Genomic DNA, 15,699 nt, shown 5'->3' with positions numbered 1-15,699 from the left:
AATGCATGTTCCAAATTATTATGCACAGCAGAGTTTTCAACCTTTTCATTTTAATAAAGAACAAAAAATGGTCATTTTTGAAATTATAAGCATTAGCAGGTTATTACAAACTGAAATCAAACAGTTTTCAACTCAAAACTTTATTCTAGGTGATGTTACATTTGCACATAGGACCGCATGTTCGAAAGGAGCTTCTGAACTCTCTTGTCCATTGAATTTGTCAGGTTTTGGATGGTTTCTGCTTCAATTGTTTTGCATGAGGACAGAATACCCTCCCAGAGCTGTTGCTTAGATGTGAACTGCCTCCCGCCATCATAGACACTCCTTCTGATGATGCTCCAGAGGTTCTCAATGGGGTTGAGGTCAGGGGAGCATGGGTGCCACACCATAAGTTTGTCCCCTTTTATGCCCATAGCAGCCAGAGATGCAGATGTGTTATGTGCAGCATGAGACGGGGCATTATCATGCATGAAACGATCTCGATGGTCCAGATGGATGGAGTGGAGGATGGCTGGTTGATGGACACCCCACGCAAACACGGCTACGGCGCTAACAAGGAGGAGGTGGAGTAATGTTTTGGGCTGGAATCATGGGGAGAGGGATTGTCGGCCCTTTTAGGATCCCTGAAGGGGTAAAGATGAACTCCATAAAGTATGTTGAGTTTCTCAAACAGCACTTCTTTCCATGGTTCAAGAAGAAGAACCGTGCATTCCGCAGCAAGATCATTTTCATGCATGATAATTAAGTATATAATTCCACATGTGTTAATTCATAGTTTTGATGCCTTCAGTGTGGATGTACAATTTCCATAGTTATGAAAATACATAAAAAGTCTTTAAATGAGATGGTGTGTCCAAACTTTTGGTCTGTACTGTACATACACACACACACACACACACACATATATACATACATACACGCACGCAGTAGGGAAAATAAGTATTTGATACACTGCCGATTTTGCAAGTTTTCCCACCTACAAAGAATGGAGAGGTCTGTCATTTTTATCATAGGTACACTTCAACTGTGAGAGACAGAATCTAAAAATAAAATCCAAAAAAAAAATCACATTGTATGATTTTTAAATAATTAAATCGCATTTCATTGCATGAAATAAGTATTTGATCACCTACCAACCAGCAAGAAATCTGTCTCTCACAGACCTGTTAGTTTTTCTTTCAGAAGCCCTCCTACTCTGCACTCCTCATCTGTATTTATTGTACCTGTTTGAACTCGTTACCTGTATAAAAGACACCTGTCCACACACTCAATCAATCACACTCCAACCTATCCACCATGGTTAAGACCAAAGAGCTATCTAAGGACACCAGGGACAAAATTGTAGACCAGCTCCAGGCTGGGATTGGCTACAGGACAATATGCAAGCAGCTTGGTGAGAAGGCAACAACTGTTGGCACAATTATTAGAAAACACAAGATGACTGTCAATCTTCCTCGGTCTGGGGCTCCATGCAAGATCTCGACCCGTGGGATAAGGATGATTCTGAGAAAGGTCAGGAATCAGCCCAGAACTACACAGGAGGACCTAGTCAATGACCTGAAGAGAGCCGAGACTACAGTCTCAAACATTACCATTAGTAACACACTATGCCGTCATGGATTAAACTCCTGCAGGGCACGCAAGGTCCCCTGCTCATGCCAGCACATGTCCAGGCCCGTTTGAAGTTCGCCAATGACCATCTGGGTGATCCAGAGGAGGCATGGGAGAGGGTCATGTGGTCAGATGAGACCAAAATAGGACTTTTTGGTATCAACTCCACTTGCCGTGTTTGGAGAAAGAAGAAGGATGAGTACAACCCCAAGAACACCGTCCCAACTGAGAAGCATGCTGGGGGAAACCTTATACTTTGGGGGTGCTTTTCTGCAAAGGGGACAGGACAACTGCACCCAGCAACAGTCCCGAAACTTGAAAGATCTGGAGAAGATCTGTATGGAGGAGTGGTCCAAAATTCCTGCTGCAGTGTCTGCAAACTTGGTCAAGAACTACAGGAAACGTCTGACCTCTGTAATTGCAAACAAAGGTTTCCGTACCAAATATTAAGATCTGTTTTTCTATTGTATCAAATAATTAATTTGCATAATTGCATGAAATAAGTATGTAAAAATTATAAAATGTTATTTTCTGTTTTTTATTTTTAGATTCTGTCTCTCACAGGTGAAGTGTACCTACGATAAAAATTACAGCCCTCTCCATTCTTTGTAGGTGGGAAAACTTGCAAAATCGTCAGTGTATCCAATACTTATTTTCCCCACTGTATATACTTTGTTCCTAAAAAAGAAAAAACCCACCGGTCTTCTATGTGAACATAACAAAGACTATAACTAAAAATCTTATATATTAAAATAAAAAACTAAAACAAGGTTGACCACATTTTTTTATGGTATTTTTATCTGAAACTTCCTTGGAAAATTCACTGGAAATATCAGAAAAGTCTGAAGTGGGGACCCCAATGTAAGACCCCCACCCATTAGATGTAAGGTGGCTCCCAAACCTCACGTGTCGATGCAGCACAGCCATCTGCAGCCACATTTTACGTAGAGCACACGCAGAACCGGGTCATTAACACATACATTAATCCTTTCATTTCGTTCTCCTTTGCTGAAGATGTGTTTGACAAAGACCTCATCTACCAAAATAAAGAGGTGTATTCCCTATGAACTAACAATACCGTGGCATCTCTTCTTCCCAGGTCCTCTGCGTTGTGCCAATCTTCTGGAAATGTGTGGATACATTGACAACTGGCCACTGCCAGGCCCCTGGTCGTAGTGATTATGCCTACTGTCCAAACTGATTAGACATGGACAAGGAGTAAGGTAACACCCCATTGTCAATTAGATGTAAGGCTATGTTCACACTAGGCGTTTTTTCACTACACATTACTTTCAATGGGTGAAATACACTGAAAGAAGTGACGTGCTCTATTCAGCAAAAAACAATGCAAATCACAAAATACTGATCATACAAAAACCAGGGTGTGAGCATGAGATTTCTGAAACCTCATAGACTTTGCTTGTACTGTAAAACACAGCTGAAAATTTGCATTAAAAAAACGCTGAAAAAAACGCAATGTGTGAACATAGCCTTCAAAGGCACTGCACAGTGGTCTGAAACACAAATTCTGCACATTTGTGATTTTATAGGGTTTATAAGATTACTAAAACAGACGTGTCAGGAGACCACACAGATCCACTTTATAAAAACAAAAACACCTCAGTCATTGAAAGGTTAAATTACAACATTCCTAAGTCCAGTGCTCAAAATCTCCCAAGTCTCCTTACATTCTGTAGTAAAGGACAGGTGACATTGGGGCCTTGCTTGTCCACCAGGTGATGTCTTATCGGTGGAAAGACTGTGATGAGAGGTTTGTCTTGAGGAAATTGTGGCGGAAGTAAACTGCAATAAAAACAAAGTATTAGAGCAAGACGCGGGATACATGACTGCAGCCTACAGAAACGTGACAGGTCCGGGGAAAATACCCAACACCCTCATCTCATCTCAATGGAAAATCCATTTAGGTGGCACGTAGCGTAAGGCATAAAGGGACGTCAGCACCTTGACATATGATCGTAATGGTGTTATAAGAGATCTGATGAGTCCATCATGACAAATCTAGTGTGGAAAACATATGCAAATCCGTCTGGAAGTGCACTGGGGCGTATCACTGCACTTAGACAGCTCCTTTCAAGTGCACGGACACGCCCCCTCTGCACTCCCGCACCAATCTGCAGACACTCCATTTCCTTTTGACTGGCACATCGGAGCTCTGCAAAAAAGAAAAGGATAATTTTTCTGGGGAGGGACAATCGACGATACTGTTCTACCACTACTTCCATATGTAAAAGGAAGCTGAGAGGACCCTATAAGCCTCCATATTGATTTAAAGTGATTTCTTATTAGTAGCAATTAAACAAGTTGCATTAATACACATCATCTATAGTGACGTCATGAGCCGCCAAGCAACATCATTTAATGGCTCCAGTGCTACAAGACATGACTATGGATGACAAGTCATTGTAGGGTACCGATTACACGCGGTGGGGTCTATCAACAGCATGGGACAAAGATATTCTAGAGGTACCTAATATGGTCTGCTTTCTTTAAGGGGTTGCCCACTACCTTGATATTGATCACTTACCCATTGGATAGGTCATTAATATGGAATCAGTGGGGGCCATCTTCACAAGTGAATAGGAGCATGCGGCTCCCTCTCTGGGGGGCTGTCAGAACCCCATCGATTTGATATTGATACCCAATGCTGATGTTATCAATATCAAAGTAGAGGACAATCCCTTTAATTCCCATTAGGTTCACATTTAATAACCCCAACAAATGTAACGTAATCTCTCAACTAAGACAATAGCACCCCGTGTCACTTACATATTGATGCTGATGGTGAAGTTCTTAAAGGTGATTGGCAGTCTGTACTCCACATCTTTCTGAATTTCAGTAATACTGGAAAGATAAAAAAAAGAAAACATTAATGATGACAATTCTACAAACTGCTGTGTCCCAAAAGAAAACACAACAGGTGGATATGTGTAAACCTAACCGATGCTCCAGTATTGTGGGTGCTGGAGCGTGCAGTCTCACAAGACACGATTTGTCTACCGTCTTGAATTGGAGGTGCCCCAGCCCCCAATAATGATCTAGGGCTGATTCGGCAGAACAGCATGAGGTCCGGCAAATCTGACCGCTTTATGGATACAACATGCTCCATATTATGACCACAAGAAAAAAGCCAAATAAAGAAGTGTGAGAACAGGACGGCGATGGGTGTACGGAGGATGGCAGAGAGATGACTGCAGAACGCAGCATAAAGCACTCAGACATTAATCATCCCTGACAAAACATAATACAAGTCCTGCTTCATGCTGGGTACGCTTCTCAGGTAACCCTATACTGAAGGACTTGTACTGTTCATAGACCTAACATACAACACATTACATACAAGTTATCCCGCAGCAAGAGACACATGACATTTTGTAATGGTTTGGAAATAATAACCATCCTAGACATCAAGTTCCCCTTTGAGAGGTCACAAGGTAATATCCGATGGCTCTAAAATGGAATCTGCCACCAGGTTTTGCTATCCCATCTGCATGATGTAAGGGCAGAAACCTGATTCCAGAAATGTGTCCCTTATTTCGCTGCAGTTTTGATAAATTTTAGTTTTATCTACTGCAGATCTAGCAGTGCTCTGAATGCTGAGCTCCGTATAACCAGCTGCACCACTGATTGGCAGCTTTCTGTGTACACTGTGCATAGGCAGAAGGCTGCTATACAGACCTTGTGAAAAATGAGAAAAGAGAAAGGGAGAAAAAGCGTGCCATGTACCACCTGAGGAAGATAGTTCACTATCGAAACGCTTTGTGGAAAGGGCTCATTAAATTTATTTTTTAGTCCTAAAAATTTTTTCGCTTCTAGTGTTCATTCTTTTAGCGCCCTATAGACCGCTTTTTTATTTAATTTGGACCACTCCTGAAAAATGAGGGATACCTGGTTGCAGGTTTACTAGTCTTCTAGTCACAACCTCCTACTGATAAAACAAAGATTTTATCAAAACACCAGCAAGCAGCCCAGAAAGTGACACATCGCTGGAATCAGGGTCTCTGTCTCTACATCATGCTGCTCTCAGAATATATGGTAAAAACCTAGTGACAGATTCCCTTTAAGCTCTCATCTCTAGTGATCAGGACCCTAGAATTTTCTTCTGAGGTGGGTTTCCCTTTAGCTCTGCACCTACCTAGCGTCACTGCATGGCTGCGGAAATAAAAAAATAAATAAATAAAAAAGAAAATCTTTCTGAACTCTGAAGAGAACGAGCAGTTGTGGAGTGTCTATATAATAGATGTACAGAAGTGGGATGACGGCGGCCTGTGCTGAGCATTGCCCGGCTGATCGGGTGATGACTGATGGGTCACATGAATGAGTTATTACAGCAGAAACCGCACCCGTCCTGATAACTATTCCTGCAAGGAACCGGCCGTCCCTAACCCTGCAGCTACATAATAGAGATGCAAAGAAACAAGGAGAAAGAAAGGATGCAATGACAGGGATCACCAAGTCATATCAAAAATATAGAATTTTATTAAAGACTAAACATACAAGACATGTTAAAAAAAAACACTAAAAAGCAACAATTGCGCCAATGAATAACAAAACCATTGCAAGGTACTGATATGGTTAATCCTCACATATATATGCCCAACTAGTCACAGAAAATCTCAATATATGACTACAGACTGCCCACCACAATATAATAAAGAGCAAGGCAGCAGCAAAGTATCTATTCACAAAGGCATTAATATCCAAATAAGCCTATAAAAATAGTGCCCATTATATAAAGCCACAATGAAACCTGCTGCTGACACAATCGCCCCAAATGTGAAACAATACAATTGGATTGCTAAAAGAGCAAGCTAACGCTGTTAGGTCGGGCAGTAGAAAAAAATGATGTAAATACATCTGAACCATCAGGCAACCTACAGAAATGTGCATGGAGGATGTTGTTTTTACATAAGAGTTATGTATACAGAAAAGCTATATGTCCTATACAGGAAAAGTGTGGGATGAGGAGCTTACAAGACCACTAAAGTAAGACATTCACAAGCTCCTTCTGTATACTCCCTGGTGCCGGGGGTCCGACCCCACTGATCTTACACTGAGAATGCATGGAACTCCTGTAATGTCACCCTTCTTTTCTACAATGTAATCAAGGCATATTTATATGTCTGAACAAGACTTGTATCGACCCATAAAAGAAAAGAGCCCCAGCTCCACCATACTGAATCCCTGCACAGCGACGCTATCAGCCGTGCAGGGACACAACGCAGCTGCCGTCACTTATATAATGGCCGAATGTGCAGGGAAAAGCCACAACGGACCTCATTGTTCTGAAGGCTGCAGCGTATCCTAGCTATATGTGACACTACTCTGACATAGGGAAAGGGACAAAAAACCCTTCAAATAGCAGTGAGTGACGTCTGATTAATATTTAGATTTGTATTGAACATAAAACCATAATCTTAGGACCATTACATACATTACCAGACTACTTTATAGATGATCAATTGCCAGCACAAGTTATATTACGCCCAAAATATCTCTGCAGCACCACCAAATTGCTGTATGAAAAATATGAGGAGTTATATAAGTGTATTATCTGTACAGGTCCATATATCAGCCACTATTATGGGAAATATGTAATAAAATACACTATTATACATTATTAATGTTCTGTCCCTTTAAAATTCTGTCACCATGGTAACGACAGTCATACCCAGCCAATAGGATTGCTCGGTTTGAATTTGAAAAAAAAAAAAACCTCCTATGTGGTGAGTTTGTTCCATCTGATCTGAGTGTGAAGACAGACACCTGCGATCAGCGAGAGATTATAGGTATAAGACGTGATATAATATAATGGACGGAGCCACATCCCATCACACGCACTCAGCGACCACAACTGACAGGAATCAGCCCATTTACCAGAGGAGAAGTCATTATTCCCCAACACATGATACGCTGAGACACCAGTGGGGGGCGCCACACTCATCACATCTCCCATCTGGAAGGATCCAGCCATCACTTCTAATGGGGGTCACTGCCCTTTTTTGGTGATTGCTGGAGTTTCCCGCGGTCGGACCCCACTGATCTATCAGTCGTCACCGAGCCCAGGGATAAGGGGATGACTTGTTCCATCTGATAATTCCCCTTTAATGAAGCTCAGATACAGAACAGTAAATATCCTCCACATTTCCCAATTTGCCCTTTCCCCAGCAGAGCCCCCGAATTATTTATAGCCAATGTTTCTAAGACCAAAGAAATATCAACCAATCCCCAAACCCTCTGCTGACGCCTCCTGAGGTTTTATAGATTTTGGAGACATTTCTACAAGAGAAGATATCAGCGGACACCATGGGGATGGAGTATTCTGCCAGCGTTGGAGCAGGTAGTATCCATCACTCACTCACCGTTCTCTATACTCTTGTTACATGGGTTTCTGGGGCTTTCATTAAACAGACTCATCTGGGGGGACATTTTCTTTCCTTTAATGCATATACTTGGTGGTAAATATTTTTCTGAGTTTTATTGAAAATTGTGCACAGTTTGCCTCCTGTACCCTCTGTGCTGTACTGTCTATTGCTGGCTGCAGAACTAGTTAACTGAGAATCCATCAGTGAGCTCCTTCTGACAGTCTTAACATACATACGTCCTCTTTGTACGGTGAGGATTGCTCCTAATATCTGGTTGTGTTTTCTGCAGATTACATCAGTCCTGAGGAACAGCTGAGGAGACTGGCATATTGTGTGAAGTTTCTCCCTTCTCCCCTCTACAAGAAGGAGGTCAGTGAGACGACTCAGGGCAACGCTACGGCCTCTTCTATAAGGTAGCTGTGTATTCGGATCTTCCTTGTAGCCTCCTAACTTCATCTCTTCTCTTCCAGCGCCTTATGCCGACCAACCCCATTGCCCAAAGAAGATGCATCGAAGAGTATAAAGCCAGGGAGAAAAGGAAGAGGGAAGAAAGGCGCAAGGAACTAAAAGAACGGCGCAAGTACCTGGATGAAGAGGAAGACGAGGAAGAAGAGAAGGAAGAAGAGGAGAAAGCAGCAAAGAAGATAAAGCTGGACATCATGGATTTAAGACAGAGGACACTAAAAGAACTGTGCGCCTACCTGGATGAAGAGGAAGAAGAGAAAGAAGAGAAAGCAAAGAAGATGAAACTCCACATCAAGATCCCTAGGGGGGAAGTGACGGCCAAAGGCCAGAAAAGAAGACAACCGATCCCAACAACAAGAAGGAAGAAGGAGAACCAGACCAACTTCCGCCAGTACATCAACCGGTATTTGAGAGGAAAGAGGAACATCATGTGGACCATCCTGCTGGAACCTCTCTGCCGAAAACATCACATACGGCAATACCGGCTGGTAAGTATCAGACCACCAAATAACAGCAGGATAGTGTAATATAGTGGTAGTGTATCAGTATTAGTGTAATAAGAGTAATAATGCTAGTGATAATAGTAAGAAATAAATAAAATAGTAATAAAATAACAGTAGTAATAGTAGTAGGTAGAATAGCAGTGTGATCCAGGGTCCTAGGACTGATCGCCTTTTCTCGGGGGCAAGAAGGAATTTTTCCCCTGTGACACAAATTGGCTGAAGGTGTCCAGGGGTTTTTGCCTTCTTCTGGATCAATACTGTAGTTATAGGGTAGTATTAGTAGTGATAGGAAAGAATAATAATAATGTAAAAATATAGCAGGTTATTAATAATAATAAGAATATTATATAGCTATATTTATAAAAATAAAAACATAAATTAAAATAACTCCAGTAGTACAATAAGTAATATATTAATTATACAACTAATAATAACATTATTAGGTTTGATCCAGGGTCCTAGGACTGATCGCCTTTTCTCAGGGTCAAGAAGGAATTTTTCCCCAGTGACACAAATTGGCTGAAGGTGTCCTGGGGTTTTTGCCTTCTTCTGGATCAACACTCTAGGTATAGGGTAGTATTAGTAGTGATAGGAAAGTAGAATAATACTGTAATAAGATAGCAGGATGTTAATAATAGTAAGAATATAAAAATAATTATAGTGTTGTTTTGATTATTTTAAGTAGTTATAGAAAAGTTAGAATAGCAAAGTAATAAGATAGCAGGACATAAATAATATATAATCTATAAAAAGTACAAAAACCTAAATTAAAATACTAATAACTACAGTAGCAGTACAATTAGTTGTGTAATATTAATAAGAATTCTTAATAACTAGTAATAACATTATTAGATTTGATCCAGGGTCCTAGGACTGATCGCCTTTTCTCGGGGTCAAGAAGGAATTTTTCCCCTGTGACACAAATTGGCTGAAGGTGTCCTGGGGTTTTTGCCTTCTTCTGGATCAACACTAAGTATAGGGATTTTAGTAATACCATTATCATAAACACAAGAGTAATAAAAAATGATAAAACTAATTAAAAAAATGAATTATAACAGGTACAATTGATTGCATTAGTACAGTAATAATAAACATTAAAAATGGTGGTCCCAGTTAGTAAGTTAGTGTAGTGTTAGTGTAGGGACCCATCTGAAGAGGTCGCCTTGACGTTGGCAGATGGGCTTGCACAATTTGCTCAAAGTGTGCGCTAAGAACCTCATATTTCTATGTACAGGAGATCTAGCAGTAATACCATTCAGGAGATAGGTATTTGTGTACACACATTTTGTTATATACTTTTGTGCCGCACACAGGGCAGGTATACAGGTACAGGACGCTCATATGTAGTGAGAGTGTTGCAGTAATATTATAATTGGGCCTTAAGGGTAAAATGTTGATAACTACAGGTCCTGGAAACACATCAGAAACTAGAACCTGTAAGTAACTGGTTCCCAGCTAGTGATTAATATGTAAAGGGCAGTCTGGTACCAGGACCCGCGTTATAGGACACATTATCATCAGGCAGGTGCAGTCAGGGCTCTTACAAGATCTGCGTCAGTCGTGTGGCAGTATAACACAGTCCCGCCTCAGGCGCCAGCAGTGGAGCCAACCCTGATCCTGGCAGCTTAACCCCTTATATGACACAGTCAGTGGCTTTCACAGCATTTAGGCACTTAAGACCGGAGAGGGAGGCGCGATCATGGTGCCGATGAGTTTCTATGGCAGCCGAGATCTAACAATGGACCCCATGACGGCCATCTTACTGCTCTTATTAGACCCCGGCTGAGGAGAGGTCTATGAGGACACCAGTCAGAGTTATGTCGCCTGCTCTGCAGCTATTAGAAATATCTAGGGCTGATTAGTTTGCTATCTGTAAATCGGATCTAGCCCTGCCCCCCCCCCAGCAGCACTGGGCTACCACTGGTGTGATCAGGGCTATTGGGCTCCTAGATTGGGCAGAGGAGCTCAGTCTTCAGCAGTAGCTGGCTGAGGAGAGCGGAGCGACGTGCATGGGGCTGCTGCACAAGAAGCAGCTCACAAGGTGGAGATTTATCCGGTACCCGGGCTGTGATCTGCTTTGCAAGCTGCATAGTCGCTGCCTCCTAGGACCCGAACTTCACCCCTAACAGGCACAGCAGAGCTCGGACAGCTGCAAGTGCCGGAGAGTGGCTGATTAGTGACTGCTGTGTCTCCTGCACTCAGATAAGAGCGGTACAGAGCGGGGGCTCAGTAATGGTGAATACGGGAAGTGTCCACCCCTCACATGCCCTATATGTGGCCCCCAGAGGTAAAGTCTTCCCTGTACCCAGCGCCTCCTCCTGCCTTCACTGCTGGCGTGCGCCATTGCTTAGAGGGGATGTCTGAAGATAACAAGTTACATACATAGTAACATAGTTTTTAAGCTTCAAGGAAGACTAAGTCCATCTAGTTCAACTCATAGCCTAACATGTTGATCCAGAGGAAGGCAAAAAAAAAACATGTGGCAAACACTAAGCTCCACATTGGGGAAAAAAATTCCTTCCCGACTCCATACGATAATCAGACTAGTTCCCTGGATCAACGCCCTATCAAGGAATCTAGTATTTATATCCTGTATAATATTATACTTTTCAAGAAAGGAATCCATGCCCTTCTTAAATTTTAACAGTGAATCACTCATTACAACATCATGTGGCAGAGAGTTCCATAGTCTCACTGCTCTTACAGTAAAGAATCCCCGTCTGTGATTATGATTAAACCTTCTTTCCTCCAGACGTAGAAGATGCCCCCTTGTCCCCGTCTCAGGCCTCAGAGTAGAAAGATCAGTAGAAAGGTCTTTGTACTGTCCCCTCATATACTTGTACATAGTAATAAGATCACCCCTAAGCCTTCTTTTTTCCACAGTAAATAACCCCAAGTGTAATAACCTGTCTTAGTATTGCAGACCCCCCAGTCCTCTAATAACCTTGGTCGCTCTTCTCTGCACCCGCTCTAGTTCAGCTATGTCTTTCTTATACACCGGAGACCAGAACTGTACACAGTATTCTAAGTGTGGTCGCACTAATGACTTGTATAGAGGTAAAATTATGCTCTCCTCATGAGCATCTATGCCTCTTTTAATGCATCCCATTATTTTCTTTGCCTTTGCAGCAGCTGCCTGACACTGGCCACTAAACATGAGCTTGTCGTCCACCAATACACCCAGGTCTTTTTCAGTGACAGATTTATCCAGTGTTTTACAATTAAGCATATAATTATACATTTTATTTCCTCTGCCCAAGTGCATTACCTTACATTTATCCCCATTAAAGCTCATTTGCCATTTATCAGCCCAAGCTTCTAGTTTACATAGATCCTCCTGCAATATAAAATTGTCCTCCTCTGTATTGATTACCCTGCAGAGTTTAGTGTCATCTGCAAATATTGAAATATTACTCTGTATGCCCCCTACAAGGTCATTAATAAATATGTTAAAAAGAAGGGGGCCCAATACTGACCCCTGTGGTACCCCACTGTTAAATGAGACCCAGTCTGAGTGTTTTCCATTAATAACCACCCTTTGTTTCCTATCACTGAGCCAATTCTTAACCCATATACATATATTTTCCCCTATCCCCATTGTTCTCATTTTATGTATCAACCTTTTGTGTGGTACCGTATCAAAAGTTTTTGAAAAGTCCATATACACAACATCCACTGCATTTCCTTGGTCCAGTCCAGAACTTGCCTCCTCATTAAAACTGATCAGATTAGTCTGACAGGAACGGTCCCTTGTAAACCCATGTTGATATTGGGTCATGAGGTTATTCTTCTTCAGATACTCTAGTATAGCATCTCTTAGGAAACCCTCCAGGATTTTACCCACAGTAGAGGTTAAGCTTACCGGCCTATAATTTCCAAGTTCGGTTTTTGTCCCCTTTTTGAATATTGGCACCACATTTGCTATACGCCAGTCCTGTGGTACAGACTCTGTTATTATGGAATCTTTAAAGATTAAAAATAATGGTCTATCTATGACGTTACTTAATCCCTGCAGTACTCGCGGGTGTATCCCATTCGGGCCTGGGGATTTGTCAACTTTAGTTATCACTTATCCACAGGCTCAGTGATCACTTACTGATCGTGAGGTCTGACCACTGCGAACCATCGTCTGATCGGGAAGGAACGGAAAGTCAGGGAACAACTGCAGCTCCATTCATTCTCTATGGGGCTCTGGAAAAAGCCGAGCTCAGCGCTTGGATGCCACATAGGGAATGAATGGAGCAGATCCTGGAGTAATAACATGTCCTCCTCAGCTTTCTGTCTGTGTAAGTGGCTCAGCCCTCGTCTCCCCTTCTGTTCCCGACTTCTGTTTTGTTCCCTGTGGACTTTCTCTCAGTCCTCTGCAGCCATTATGTGTGTAGACAACTTCAAAAAGAAAAAGTAGCAGAACATCAGTCATCTAATAATCCACGATATTCAGGGGGGAAAACAAAACGGTGATGTTCTTACACAGTCGCCTCCTCCTGAGCTAATGAAGATGTCGGTGGCAGCACATTGCGGTTTGTGTTCTCTGCCTGAATATCGCGGATTATGTGCCCTCCCGCAGCTTCTCATCATCCATGTTGGGCTGTTGGACGACGTGTGGACGCTCGGCTTGTTGGATTCTTGTGTTACTACCAGCACTGACTTTATATTGTGACTCCTGTGCCGATTCCCATTTCTAATTGCAGCGTGTTATACCAGCACGTGGCGGCTGCCACAATCACGTGACGGCTGCCACAATCACATGACGGCTGCCACAATGACGTGACGGCTGCTACAATCACGTGACGACTGTAGCTTCGGCGTCCCTGCCTCCTGCTAGGCAGGGACGCCGTTCCCCTCACCTCTCCACTCCGTGCCCGGCGTCTTCCTCCCGCTCTGCTGGCAGCGCACGCTGCTTCCCGGTCAACGTGCTTAGGGCGCGCGCGCTCCCTCTCTCTTAAAGGGGCCGCGCGCGCCGTCCTAAGGAGTCCCCGGCCAATGGCCGGAGGACCTCACCATATATAAGGCACCTCCTCCAAAATGGAGGTGCCCGAGCTCTGTTGTTGCAAAGCCTTTCAACTCTGCTTCAGCCCTCAGATCCCGTTGCCTGATACCTGCCTGATATTTGCCTGATCTCTGTCTACCTGCTTGCAATCCTGTGGTCCGACAGTCTGCCTACCAGCACCTGCCAGTCTGTCTATGGATCAGTCCGCCTGCGGACCAGGAACTACCTGCCAGATACCTGCCTGCCTGTCCAGAGACTCTTACCCGCTCACCTGGGAGCGCTCACCTGCTACCCGCCTGCTAGCCTACCTGGAGGCTTAGCCGTCACTTGCTGTGACCACCTGCCTGTCCAGAGACTCTCACCCGCTCACCTGGGAGCGCTCTCCTGCTACCTGCCTGCTAGCCTACCTGGAGGCTTAGCAGTCACTTGCTGTGACCACCTGCCTGTCCAGAGACTCTTACTCGCTCACCTGGGAGCGCTCACCTGCTACCTGCCTGCTAGCCTACCTGGAGGCTTAGCCGTCACTTGCTGTGACCACCTGCCTGTCCAGAGACTCTTACTCGCTCACCTGGGAGCGCTCACCTGCTACCTGCCTGCTAGCCTACCTGGAGGCTTAGCCGTCACTTGCTGTGACCACCTGCCTGTCCAGAGACTCTTACTCGCTCACCTGGGAGCGCTCACCTGCTACCTGCCTGCTAGCCTACCTGGAGGCTCTGCCGTCACTTGCCGTGACCCCCTGCCTGCCTAGAGACTCTTACCCTGTTGTCACTTGCCGCGACCACCCGCCTGTCAAGAGACTGTCCCCGTCACTTGCCATGACCACCCGCCTGTCAAGAGACTGTCCCCGTCACTTGATGTGACCGCCCTGCCCTTCTACCCTGAGACTGTCCTTGTCACTTGCAGTGTCTACCTACCCGCCTTCCCTGGGAGCCACCCGCTTCCTTACAAGGACTGCCCTTTGTATAGTAGCTCAGAGGTTCCACCTCCCACACCCGTTACAGTTTTCTCGGGCCATGGAACCCGTGGCACCCAAGCTCCCTCGCTCTCGGACCTATGTCATGAACTTTTGTGTCACCCAGGCCTGGATGCCACAAGTGTAATTAAAGCTGTGTCTGAGAGCAAGGGGGAGGTTCTCTAGTCAGGGGAACTTTAGCATGCAATGCCTCCTGTCTCAGGCCAGTAGGGGGAGCAGGCTGCCCCTATAAAAGCTGGTACTGGGGACAGGGTTAGAGAGAACTGGATTGCCTGTCTCAGCTTTGAGACGTGTCCCAGAGTGGAGCAGGGACAGAAAGTTGATTGCACCTAAGAGGAAGTGTGGCAGTAGGAGAGAGCCACCAGCCAGAGACAAGAGGCGAAGAGATCCTGTCTTGGCAGAGAAAGACTTAGCTTTACCAGACTTTGGTGTCTGAGGCTGGAAGTGACGCGCCCCCTGGGCCATGTTGTGTGGCGTTGCGCACGCGGGGGATACCCGGAGCCGGATCTGATAGGGGTAGTAGTCCTCGTGGCGGTGACCCGGTCCGTGCCCAGGGTGTCAAACTAAGTGGCGTTATTGGTATGATGGTATTAGTGTCCGACTACGCCACCCGTTGAATGCGGCTATGAAGCCACCGCTGCAGGGCAGACCGCTGAGGCCGGTGGTACGGTTGTGCAGCGTAGATAGTATAACCCCCAACCGGAGAGGTATGGCCTCAGGGCAGCGGATGTGGAAGATGTTGGGAGAGATGGTGTGGATGTCCCAGCACTGATG

At 44.3% G+C, this 15,699-nt stretch overlaps 1 pseudogene; it reads right to left on the bottom strand.

Annotated features, from left to right (window-relative positions):
* Nucleotides 1-15,699, bottom strand: part of LOC141174471 (vacuolar protein sorting-associated protein 37A-like) — a 54,496-nt pseudogene that overhangs the window by 23,098 nt on the left and 15,699 nt on the right.

The sequence above is a fragment of the Phyllobates terribilis genome, unplaced genomic scaffold, assembly GCF_046119375.1.
Source record: "Phyllobates terribilis strain yellow unplaced genomic scaffold, ASM4611937v1 Scaffold_13__5_contigs__length_258822181, whole genome shotgun sequence".
Classification (NCBI taxonomy): Eukaryota; Metazoa; Chordata; class Amphibia; order Anura; family Dendrobatidae; genus Phyllobates; species Phyllobates terribilis.
This window is presented reverse-complemented; position numbering and strand designations above follow the sequence as displayed.